Source organism: Berghia stephanieae, chromosome 6 (assembly GCF_034508935.2).
Source record: "Berghia stephanieae isolate SIO BIC M18660-M18661 chromosome 6, UCSD_Bste_1.3, whole genome shotgun sequence".
Lineage (NCBI taxonomy): Eukaryota > Metazoa > Mollusca > Gastropoda > Nudibranchia > Aeolidiidae > Berghia > Berghia stephanieae.
The window spans coordinates 911,792-924,291 of record NC_088365.1 but is presented as its reverse complement, the minus strand read 5'-3'; the positions used below and the strand labels follow the sequence as shown (position 1 = coordinate 924,291).

General features: G+C 37.6%; 1 protein-coding gene across 10 annotated transcripts in view; it reads right to left on the bottom strand.

Moving 5' to 3' along the window:
* LOC144975943 (E3 ubiquitin-protein ligase PDZRN3-like) overlaps positions 1-12,500 on the bottom strand; it is a 509,994-nt gene that overhangs the window by 222,610 nt on the left and 274,884 nt on the right. Inside the window, exon 1 of one of the 10 annotated variants that reach the window (XR_013646002.1) lies at positions 9,085-9,407. The exons of 8 other annotated variants lie outside the window; for them this stretch is intronic. The gene's annotated coding sequence lies outside the window, so the exon portion shown is untranslated. Of the gene's footprint in view, positions 1-9,084; positions 9,430-12,500 lie in introns of those variants that run through there. One more of the 10 variants, XM_078920169.1, reaches the window with a different exon arrangement.

Sequence of the window (12,500 nt, the reverse complement as noted above, 5' to 3'; positions counted from 1 at the left end):
TTCTTCTTCTTCTTCTTCTTCTTCTTCTTCTTCTTCTTCTTCTTCTTCTTCTTCTTCTTCTTCTTCTTCTTCTTCTTCTTCTTCTTCTTCTTCTTCTTCTTCTTCACTCATCAATCCATATATCTACCCATCCATCCATCCATCCATCCATCTATCCATCCATCTGCTCATTCATCCAACATCCATCCATCCATCCATCCACCCTTCTACCCACTCACCTATTCAGCCATCCATCCACCCATCCATCTATCCACCAATCCATACATCCAACAAACCATCAAACCATCCACTCTACCACTCAATCCATTCACCCACCCACCTTCACACAAATCCATCCATCCATCCATCCATCCATCCATACATCCATTAATTCCCTATAATCCAATTTCCACACAATATCCATCCATTATGACAGAAATCTTTTGTTTACAGCTTAAAAAAAAACAACAAAACGTTGAAAAGCCAAATTTTGTCATCAGCTGCCGGATAGAAGAACGAATAACAAATAAAAAACACACCCTCATTCCTCATCTGTATCTTTTGGTTTCCAGGGGGATTATGTGCTTCATGTGAGCCCAGGGGTTTTGTCTGAGTGTATTTGTGAGTGTGTGTGTGTGTGTGTGTGTGTGTGTGTGTGGCAGAGATGTGGGGAGCATTTTATATAATCCTCTTTAGAATCATAATGGAATAGCAAGGAATCCTACTCAATTCTACCAGATTATGATGAGGCAAAACTGGAAGAGAAATATTTTAGAAGAAAGAAAACGTGTTATTGTCTTTCTATTCTTGATCGCTTGATCGGGGGGGGGGGGGGGCATTGGCATTTTGGAGAGAGAGAGAGAGAGAGAGAGAGAGAGAGAGAGACTAAGAGCAAGAGAGAGAGAGAGAGAGAGAGAGAGAGAGAGAGAGAGAGAGAGAGAGAGAGAAAGAGAACTGAAAGACTACCTGTTGTAACATTGTATGATTAATCCTTCACTTTGTCCTTGTCGTAAAATGAAAAGTTTTATGACACTGTTTGTGTCAGCGAGTGAAGTTCCGACAGACTTTCAAATCAGCGGAGGATGTTAAGACAAGAAGTCGCTCTATCTATAATATTATATTATTTAATTTCAAAGTTAAACGACGAAAATTATATTGGAGTACCTACTCTGATAAAGGGGGTCCCGTTGGGTAGGGACCCTTTGTAAAACGATTTGAGCACGTTTAGTTGGTATTGCTCTATATAAAATCTCAAGTTTGTTTAAAACTTTGGTGGGGGGGGGGGGGGGGGGGAGTTTGGTGTAAACGCTAACAAATGTTAGTGTTGTTGTTGTTGTTGTTGTTGTTGTTGTTGTTGTTGTTGTTGAAGATTATTATTATTATTATTATTATTATTATCATTATTATCATCATCATCATCATCATCATCATCATCATCATCATCATCATCATCATCATCACCATCATCATCATCATCATCATCATCATCGTCATTATTATTAGTTTGTTAATGACAATATCCGGCTGGACAAAAAAAATATCAAAAAATCAAACCGCGCTTGTTTAAAAAGGTCTCTAATTATTGGAGACCGAGAAATTTGTCCATACACGCAATTAAAACAAGGAGAGACAGGAGGGCATAAATAAATAAATAAATAAATAAATAAATAAATAAATAAATAAATAAATAAATAAATAAATAAATAAAGACAATAAAAACCTAATCCATCCCATGTTTTTTTTCATAAAAAGAACATTCCCTATGACATATTATGACCTTTTTAACTTCGGAAACGCCGTGCGTTAAACTTTTAAATCTACACCTTGTTTTCTTGTTTTTCTTTTTGTTGAAGTCATGTGACATTATTTTGCTGACGCACCTTGTTGGAAAGGGAGATAACAAGATCCAAAAATGTGGCCCCTCGTCTCAAAACGGTATTAAGTCGGGATGATTAAGATGCTGAAAATTGAATTTGTAGCCAGAAATGTCAGACATGGGTTGAGTTTGTATGTTTTATTGAGAAGGGTGAGTATGATATTTTAGAGTGCTGAATACCAATGATTCATAATTTTCACTAGTTTAACTATAATTTGACTTTTTAAGCATCTGGTTCGTCCCGACTTAATACCGTTTTGAGACGTTGGGTCACAAATAAGAAAGTTTAGTTTTTATTTTGTTTCTCTTTTTATTTTTTAAAATATTCATTCACCAGGAGCAGGCAGTTCAGTCCAGCCAGCAGCCTGTGGCCTGTGGCCATTATTTTGTCGCTGACAATATCATAATCATAGCCGTGACAATGGTTGTTGGGCTCGTGTGACCATCAAAGAAAAGAAAAGAGGGGGGGGGGGGGGAGTCACAAAAGATCAAAGGAAATGTAGCGGTGGGCGGCACGAGGAGCAGGTGGAGAAGACAATAAATGTTTTTTTGTTGTTGAAAATTTGAACTACGGACTGGGCTGATCATCCAAATCACCTATAGATAGAATGCGCTTGGCCAAGGAGTTCACAACATTGCCATCCGGAAGTATAACGGACCAACACACAAACTCTGTGTAACCATGAACTTTTATAGTCTGGTTAATACAGTTTAGTGAGAACAACTCACAAACGCGGATGGCAAAAACAATAACAAAGGCCCGAGTGACGTCATCTGCATACTATATATACTAACTACTTTTACAAAACGCTTTATATTTTAAAAATTGTGTTTTAGCCTGAAGAGTTGTATTCAAACCTCTCTAGGATTGAGTGAGTTAAAGAGCCACAATCGCCGTCATTATTTTCTTTTGTAATTTAGAAAATAAACTAACAAATTTTTAAAAAAATAACAAACATAAAACTAAATAATTTTTATTTTTAAATACAAAATACAAAAAAACAAAGAAAAAAAAATAAATAAATCAAAACAAGTAAACCCAACAGACTGTCGAGTCAAATAAACTGTATTGCAATATTACCTAATTCGTCAAAATAAATCACCGGTTTCTGCCATCACAATTTGCAGCTAGATCTAGTCGCAAACCTAAATAAATAACGACATTTTACTTTGAAATCTAACTAACCATCATAATCACCAACTATCGCGTTCGTTATGGAAAAAGGGGGGGGGGGGGGATGATGATGTTTATGGGTTTTTGACAGGCGGACACTATTATAGTGATTACGATGGGCGGGGAGGAAGGAGACACCTCTTATGACAGCCACAGCTTTCCCCTACGATTGAAGATCAAAGAGTTTTAAAGACATTAAGAGATTGAAAAATATTTTTTTAAATGAGCGACGAAAAGTATCATGATTCACTATTATTATTATTATTATTATTATTATTATTATTATTATTATTATTATTATTATTATTATTATTATTATTATTATTATTATTATTATTATTATTATTATTATTATTATTATTATTATTATTATCGTTATAATTATTGTTAACATCATCATCATCATCATCATTGGCCGTAACGTCGTTGCCGAAGTGTTCAACATTGGGATAGAAATAAGATATGGACAGATGTTGTGATTGAAATGTGAGCAGGGAGTGTTAAGGTTAAGGCCACAGACTAGGCCTGTATTCTCTATGGTTAAGGCCGAGTGGTCCACAGTGGAACACTATAAAATAAATAATAATAAATTCCCTTTATTCATCCCTAAGGGGAAATTTTTCTTTAGGGTCTATTCCAAGGGAAGAGTGGAATAACCCAGGCGTCAGCCGCAGTGCAGCGCCGCAAAGTGAGCTAAGGCTAGGTGACTTGCTCAAGGCCACACAACGCGGCGGGTATTCGAACTCGGTACCTTTCGGGTAAGAAACAAAGACCATACCTCTGAGCCACGCTGTCCCATATGCTTAGTCAATATACAAAACAATGTGTGGCTACGAATAATAATAATAATAATAATTATAATAATAATAATAATAAATAATAATAATAATAATAATAATTAATAATAATAATAATAATAATAATAATAATAATAATAATAATAATAATATAATATAATAATAATAATATAATAATAATAATAATAATATAATAATAATAATAATAATGATAATTAATGATAATAATAATAATAATAATAATAAATAATAATAATAATAATAATAATAATCATAATAATCATAATAATAATAATAATAATAATAATAATAATAATAATAATAATAATAATAATAATAATAATAATAATGTTTATGGTGTTCTTGTGCGGCTATGTGGTCTTGTGGTATGACACTCGCTTTCGGATAGAAAGGTCCTGGGTTCGAGCCGCGCGCTCGGCGCATAGTTCGTTGAGTCCTTGGAAAAGGCTCTTTACTCACATTCTCTCACCTTACTCAGGTGTAAAATGAGTACCTGGCCGTTGACAGCGATGTCTTTGTCCGAAAAATTGCAATATCGCCTGACAGGCGTCATGTCCCGTCCTACATGTTAAATGTTGCTGTTGACCAGAGACCCCTTGTAAAGCGCTTTAAGCACATTTAGTGGATATTGCGCTATATAAAGCACAATTTTAGGCTCAATTTTTCCCCTTGAGTGCTAAATATTAAACTACTTGGAGACGTTAATGAGAGCCAACAACAATTGATGAATACAAACATAAACAAATGATCTTACAGAGTTTTAATTGGAGGTGTAGGCAGGCTAAATACACAACTTGTTAACATTCTTCAGGCTGTATTTTTTTGTAGTCCTTGTCGTTACATGAAAATTATATGCAACCTCGTCGAAAAGATAGTTTGAAGATGACGTCACTCAGGTCTTTGTTATTGTTTTTTGCCATCGCGTTTATGAGTAATGCTCACTGAACTGTATTAACCTGACTATAAACGTTCATGGATACACACAGTTTTGTGTGTTGGTCCGTTATACTTCCGGATGGCAATGTTATGAGCTTCTTCTCCAAGCGTATACTATCTATACAATGTTTGCTTCAAAAGAAATAATATTATAACGTATTGCAATCTTGCTTGGCAATGCATTTGGTCCGATTTTGAAATGAGATGAGGTGGATTACATAACGACAAATTTTTATGCTATATATATATGTCAACAGCTGTATTTGTGACACACCATCTCAAAACGGCATTATCTCAGGATATAAAACCCGATGTATACAAACAAATTTTAAGCCAAAACCATCCCCGTAAACTTGTCTAAAACACATATACACACAATAGAAAGTAAAAGAAGCACAAATCCTTGTCAATGAAGTAGAAGAGAAGTGATCAACGCGAAAACATCGCATAAAACTGGTCACGTGACGCATCGCATCCTCCAAATGGCTCCTATCAGCATTTAAGTAGACGGAATAATTATAAATTTGGCTTAATTTTTTTAAAATCTTCATTTAGATAGAGAGTTTTCTTTCTCACACTACTAAAACTAACATTTTCAAATTCAGATGATTTATATTTTTTTATTTCAGATTTCTATATTATATACACTTCATTAAAAGCGTCTCTGTCAGAAAAATTATAATATCGCCTTACAGGCGTCATGTCCCGTCCTACATGTTAAATGTTGCTGTTGACCAGGGACCCCTTGTAAAGCGCTTTGTGCACGTTTAGTGGATATTGCGCTATATAAAAGCTTAAATTATTTTTTCAATAGCATAATGACAACAGGGGTCACAAATTATAATATCTAAATTTTTGCAGACGCTACAAGTACATACAACATTACCATAGTGGAATCTTTTGTACTCAGTTTTTAACTCACTCAACCCTAACACCGACTATATCCGTTGTTTACCCGGGTTACTTTTATGCCATGCCTATTTATTACATTTTTCTGAGACAAATTATAGGCGTGATATCAAAGTTAATGTATTTAGTTTATATGGTTGGGGTAGTTGAATAAAACTATATATGTACATGCTCATTTCAATTCATTTTTTTTCCAATTTTAAAAAGTAGTAAAAAGATCTAGGATTCAGTGAGTTAAACGAGGTGTCTGGACAGAGAGTGAGAACCGGGGTGGGGTTGGTGGAGATGGGGGGGGGGGGGGCAGTTGAGTATGAAAAGAAAGAGAAGTGCATGAAGACGACGACGAGGACAACGAAAAATGAGAAGGAAAAGGGGGAAGCAAGATGAGAGAAATGTAGTAAAGAAGGAAGTGACAGGTAGACCATTGAGCATTGACAGGTATTGTGGGCTTCAAAGGAAGACGGCCCGTTGAGTGGAGTGGTGGGGCCCAGAACCAATTTCAATATCCGTATTACCGCTACTGGGTTTTTGTTTTCTTTCTATGGTCTACGCTCTCCTTTCGCTCTCTGAGTTGTGTGTCTGGCTGGGTCTTGGAGTCCTTGTTTTTGGTTTAGTTTATAAATGGGGTGAGGTGAAAGATGATGGTGGAAGAGTGGACTCGATGATGGATAGATGATGATGATGATGATGATGATGATGATGATGATGATGATGATGATGATGATGATGATGATGATAATGATGATGATGATGATGATGATGATGATGATGATGATGTGATGACGATGATGATGATGATGATGATGATGATGATGATGAGATGATGATGATGATGATGATGATGTGATGATGATGATGATAGTGATGATGATGATGATGATGATGATGACGATGAGATCGACGAGCGTGATGATGATGATGATGATGATGATGATGACGATGGTGGTGGTGGTGGTGGTGATGATGATGAAGATGATTATGATGACGATAAGGAGGAGGAAGAGGAGGAGGAGGAGAAGGAGGAGGATGATGATGATGAGAAGGAAGGGGAGGAAGAGGAGGAGAAGAATTGGATGAGGAGGAGACCGATGATGTTTTGTGAGGAAGAAGAGAGGAGAAGAAAGAGAGAGAAGAGAGGAGAAGAAGAAGGAAGAGAAGAGAAGAAGGAGAGAAGAAGAAGAAGAATAAGGAAGAGAAGAGAGAAGATAAGAAGAAGAAGAAGAGAAGAAGAGAAGAAGAAGAAGAAGAAGAAGAAGAAGAGAGAAGAAGAAGAAGAAGAAGAAGAAGAAGAAGAAGAGAAGAAGAAAGAAGAAGAAGAAGAAGAAGAAGAAGAAGAAGAAGAGAAGAAGAGAAGAAGAAGAAGAAGAAAGAAGAAAGAAGAAGAGAAGAAGAGAAGAAGAGAGATATACGAAGAATTTTGAGATGATGAGAATTACGAAAAAAGAAGAGAAGAAAAAGATTAAATAGAAGAGAAAAGAAGATAACAAGGCAAAGGAGGGTATGAGGGGACAACGGCGATACTCACGAACATTTTTTTTTTTTTGATGATTTGGAACTTACCTGAAAAAAGAGGAGAAAAATAATTTTTGATTAATTACACCATGGAAAAATCATAACAAGGCTTAAAGGGGGTATGAGGGGGAGGGGGGGGGGGAGTAGAGAGAGATGAGTAAATGATGAGACAAATATTTTATAAGGGGAATGATGATACACATTTTTTTACAGATATAATATCGAAACAAAGGTAATAAAAAAATAAGAAAAGAAGCCAAATGAAAGAACAATACTAAAGAAAAACCTACAAGAGAAAGAAAAAAGGTAAGAAAAATAGTGAGATAAAAGAAAAGAAAGAAAGAAAGAAAGAAAAAAAAGAATAGGAAAGGGAGAAAAATAGAAGGAAAGAAAGAAAGAAAAAAAAGAAAGACAGAAAGAAAGAAAGAAAGAAAGAAAAGGAATACTATATATATATATATATTACTATATATATATATAAATATATATATATATTATAAAAAGCAAATCTACTTGACCATCAAGTTATTGCCTTGACATAAACCTTGATCACTCAAGGTAAAAAAGATGAAGGCCTCACGCGGCGATCTTTGAAGGTCGAATGCCTGTCGTTATAGCCCTGCCCTGGTTTTATTGCGGCACTTGGTCGAATCTTACGGCACTTACGACCATCGAAAGCTCACTCTGTCATACTATGGGGGGAAAAAAACATATTTAAAAATTTGGCCAGAAAACTCGTCCTTCAAATATCGATCGATTTAAATGACCCCCATCTTGTCAAAAACTATCATGCTTGTGGCTTTTTTTAACTCCCAGGTTTGAGAGTTTTTGCCAAGATGAGGGTCATTTAAATCGATCGATATTTGAAGGACACGTTTTCTGGCCAGATTTTTAAATATGTTTTTTTTTCAGAATACGGAGCACTGGGGGACCCATAAAATACTGTAACCGACCCCACGCATTTTGGTAACAAAAAAAACGTTGTTTGATCGACTTTAATCGCTCGCATTTGAATCTTTTTTAATCTTTACAAATGAGTTTCGGTGTCACAAAATTTAGTCATAAAAGAGTATCTAAGTATCGCGACACACGATACTTTGGTATCGACTCCAAACCTTTAAATCTTTAATCTTTGTCATGTTAAGAATCAGTTATTTTGAAAGTATGACTCTCTCTCTCTCTCTCTCTCTCTCTCTCTCTCTCTCTCTCTCTCTTTCTTTCTTTCTTTCTTTCTCACTCTCCCCTCCCACTCTCCTTACTCTCCCTCTCTATCTTCTCTTTCCCTCATTCTCTCACCTCTCTCTCTCTCTCTCTCTCTCTCACTCTCCCCTCCCACTCTCCTTACTCTTCCTCTCTATCCTCTCTTTCCCTCATTCTCTCACCTCTCTCTCTCTCTCTCTCTCTCTCTCTCTCTCTCTCTCTCACTCTTTCACTCTAGACAATACAAGCATCAGCTTTGAAGAAAACTCTATCTCTATTTTCCAGATCTCAATTCCTTCCCCTAGATGTCGGCTTCCTTTTCCCCATCTTTATTCCAGTCTGTTTCTGGTTATGTATTCCTTTATCTTATTATTTATCAACCTGCCTTTTTCTAAATGTCTATCTATCTCACAAAATAAGATGTATAGATAATATGCGCTTGCCTAACAAGTTCACAACATTGCCATCCGGGAGTATAACGGACCAACACAATAAACTTGGTGTAACCATAAACGTTTATCGTCTGGTTAAACAGTTTAGTGAGAATTACTCATAAACGTGGATGGCAAAAAAAAAAAAAAAAAATCAATAACAAAGACCCGAGTGACGTCAACTTCGTTCTATCTATAAAATAATTATAAACTCGTTCACCAAAACAACAACAACAACAACACACTTACCTATCAACATCAAAAACTTAACCAACACAACCTAGGAGTCACTAGGAATGAACACACAATTCATTCATCATCCAGCACAACCTAGAAACCCACAATTTTTATCACAAGAATATTACACACAATCAGCTGATTAATTAATCCGATAACACAACAATAAATCCAAATTCATAACATAACAACAACACCAATAGTAAACAGCAAAACTCCTTGAATAAAACAATCCTCTCCACGCGAGGAGATAAAAATAACAGCCGGACTGTAAACAAAAACAGATAATTCACTCACTCCCAACGCAGCAGATGAAGAAGACACAGACGAAGTCTAATAACATTAAGCGCTCACTCTAAAGTCTCCGTTTGCCGGATAAACCCCTCTCGCTCATTGTACTCACTCTCTTTCTCTGTTCACATGATGCTCACTACTTCACTACTCACACTGTCTCCATCTTGCTCGGCGATCGCATGTTAAAAGATTGTCTCTGCATGCTCTATCTGTCCCCTCAATCACTTCGGTGATACATTGATTCCAGCATCGCGTTAAACGATAGAAATACGGTTGTCTTATTGGAAATCGTCGTCAACAAAGTCGCCATCGTCGTTTGTAGTTATCATCACCATTATCATCATCATCATCATCATCATCATCATCATCATCATCATCATCAGCAGCAGCAGCAGCAGCAGCAGCAGGAGACTCATAATCATGATCATTATCATCACCACAACCACGATGACCACCACCACCATCATCATCATCATCATCATCATCATCATCATCATCATCATCATCATCATCACCATCATCATCATCATATTTTTTTTTCGACAGAAACAACGCTGTTAATAGCCAGCTATTCGTTTTACACCTGAGTACGGTGAGAGAATGTGAGTAAAGAGCCTTTTCAAAGGACTCAACTGCTATCTATGCGACGCCCAGAGCGGGCCTCGTACCCAAGACCTTCCGATCTGAAGATGAGTGTCATACCACAGGACAATGTAACCACACAACATAAGCCCTTGCTGAAAGCAATCTTTCTTGTATAGATAGTATGCAGATGACGTCACTCAGGCCTTTGTTATTGTTTTTGCCATCCGCGTTTGTGAGTTGTTCTCACTAAACTGTATTAACCAGACTATAAAAGTTCATGGTTACACAAAGTTTGTGTGTTGGTCCGTTATACTTCCGGATGGCAATGTTGTGAACTCCTTGGCCAAGCGCATTCTATCTATAGATAGAATGAAGTTGACGTCAATCGGGTCTTTGTTATTGTGTTTTGCCATCCGCGTTTATGAGTAATTCTCACTAACCTGTATCAACAAGATTATAAATGTTCAAGGTTACACATAGTTTTGTGTGTTGGTCTGTGTTGGATGGCAATGTTGTGAGTTTCTTAGCCAAGCGCATACTATCTTAGTTTGGTTAATACAGTTTAGTGAGAATTACTCATAAACGGGGATGGCAAAAAGCAATAACAAAGACCCGAGTGACGTCAACTTCATTCTATTTATACAATAATAATTGTTTTGTTTATAAAATAAAATAGTTTTTTGAGCCACGTCATTAAGCATCACAGTGGTCATCGTTCCATTGTTTACAGTTGCTCCAAGTCAAATAAGACTACTCACTATCTAATATTTACTCACTCTCAGTCTGTCGAAATAGCCGTGAGCGAGACAACCAGTTAGTAGGAGGCAAACAAACACACAGAGGCTCTCTCTCTCTCTCTCTCTCTCTCTCTCTCTCTCTCTCTCTTTCTCTCTCTCTTTCTCTCAGTCTCTCTCTCTATCTCTATCTCTCTCTCTCTCTTTTTTTCTCTCTCTATATATATATCTATCTCTCTCTCCCTCTCTCTAACTCTCTCTCTCTCTCTCTCTCTCTCTCTCTCTCTCTCTCTCTCTCTCTCTCTCTCTCTACCTTTACTGTGGTCTGTCACCGACTCGGCGTACGCACGTACTTACCCGAGGCGAGGAACTACCACGACAGTACTGTCAACGACGGTGCTTGAGTCAAGGATACTGGACAAGTGTGTACTCACGCAGAAACATTGGACAGTGTCACTGTTTTCAATCATTTGATTGCTTAGTATGATCTGCACTTTTGTACATGCATCAGTTGAAGGTTCGTTATAGAAGGAGGAGGAGGAGGGGGAGGACGACGACGAAGAAAGAGGAGGAAGAGGAAGAAGAGGATGAAGAGGAAGAGGAGGAGGATGAGGAGAAGGAGGACGAAGAAAGAGGAGGAAGAGAAAGAGGAAGAAGAGGAAGAAGAGAATGAGGAGGAAGAGGAGGAGGAGGAGGGGGAGGAGGAGGACGAAGAAAGAGGAGAAGGAGGAAGAAGAGGAGGAGGAGGAGGAGGAGGAGGAGAAGAGGAAGATAAAGAGGAGGAAGAGGACGAGGAGGAGGAGAGGCAGGGGCATGAAGAACAAGAGGAGAAGAAGCAGAGAGTGGAAGAGGAGGAGGAAGAGCAAAAGCATAATGGTTATATATATATATATATATATATATATATATATATATATATATATATATATATATATCTCTCTCTCTCTCTCTCTCTCTCTCTCTCTCTCTCTCTCTCTCTCTCTAGGGGTCTTTCCTTCTTGCTCTCTCTTTCTGACACACACACACACACACACACACACACACAAATACACGCACAAACATACATAGTCACAAACAAAACACCGTATTCGACCTTGGTACCTTTCGGGTACGGAGCAAAGACCGATGAGCCACGCTACCCCTTTTTTTCTTTCCATTTCATGCAGTACATGTCGCCTGTTATTGTCCTGACAACTTTATGATATCCATCATTGAATAGACCAGGTATTCATTCACACCTGAGTTAAGTGGGGTAATGTTCGTAAAGTGTCTTACTCAAGGACAAGAAATCGTGTCCATAATTTTCTATGACCGCCGCTGCTGTCACCAACATTCGGTCGGGCACTGACCACGCGTAACTCTCCTGGTTTTTGTGACAAAACTGGAAACCGTATCACGAGCAACAACGCCACATCGCTATAAAAACAGGGTCAGGCTCAACAGTGTTCCTTCTCCGATTAGTCCTTCAAACATGAAAAAAATGAGCTTTTATATAGCGCAATATCCACTAAACGTGCTCAAAGCGCTTTAAAAGGGGTCCTTGACCAACAGCAACATTTATCATGTAGGTTGAGACATGACGCCTATTAGGCGATACTACAATTTTTTTCGGACAGAGGCAACGCTGTTAACGGCCAGGTACTCATTTTACACCTGACTATCGTGAGAGAATGTGAGTAAAGAGCCTTTTTCCAAGGACTCAGCTATGTGCCGAACGAGGTTCGAACCCAGGACCTTCCGATCCGAAAGCGAGTGTCATGCCACAAGACCACGTAGCCGCACATGAAGACAATTCAAGAAGGAACCAAAAAAAAA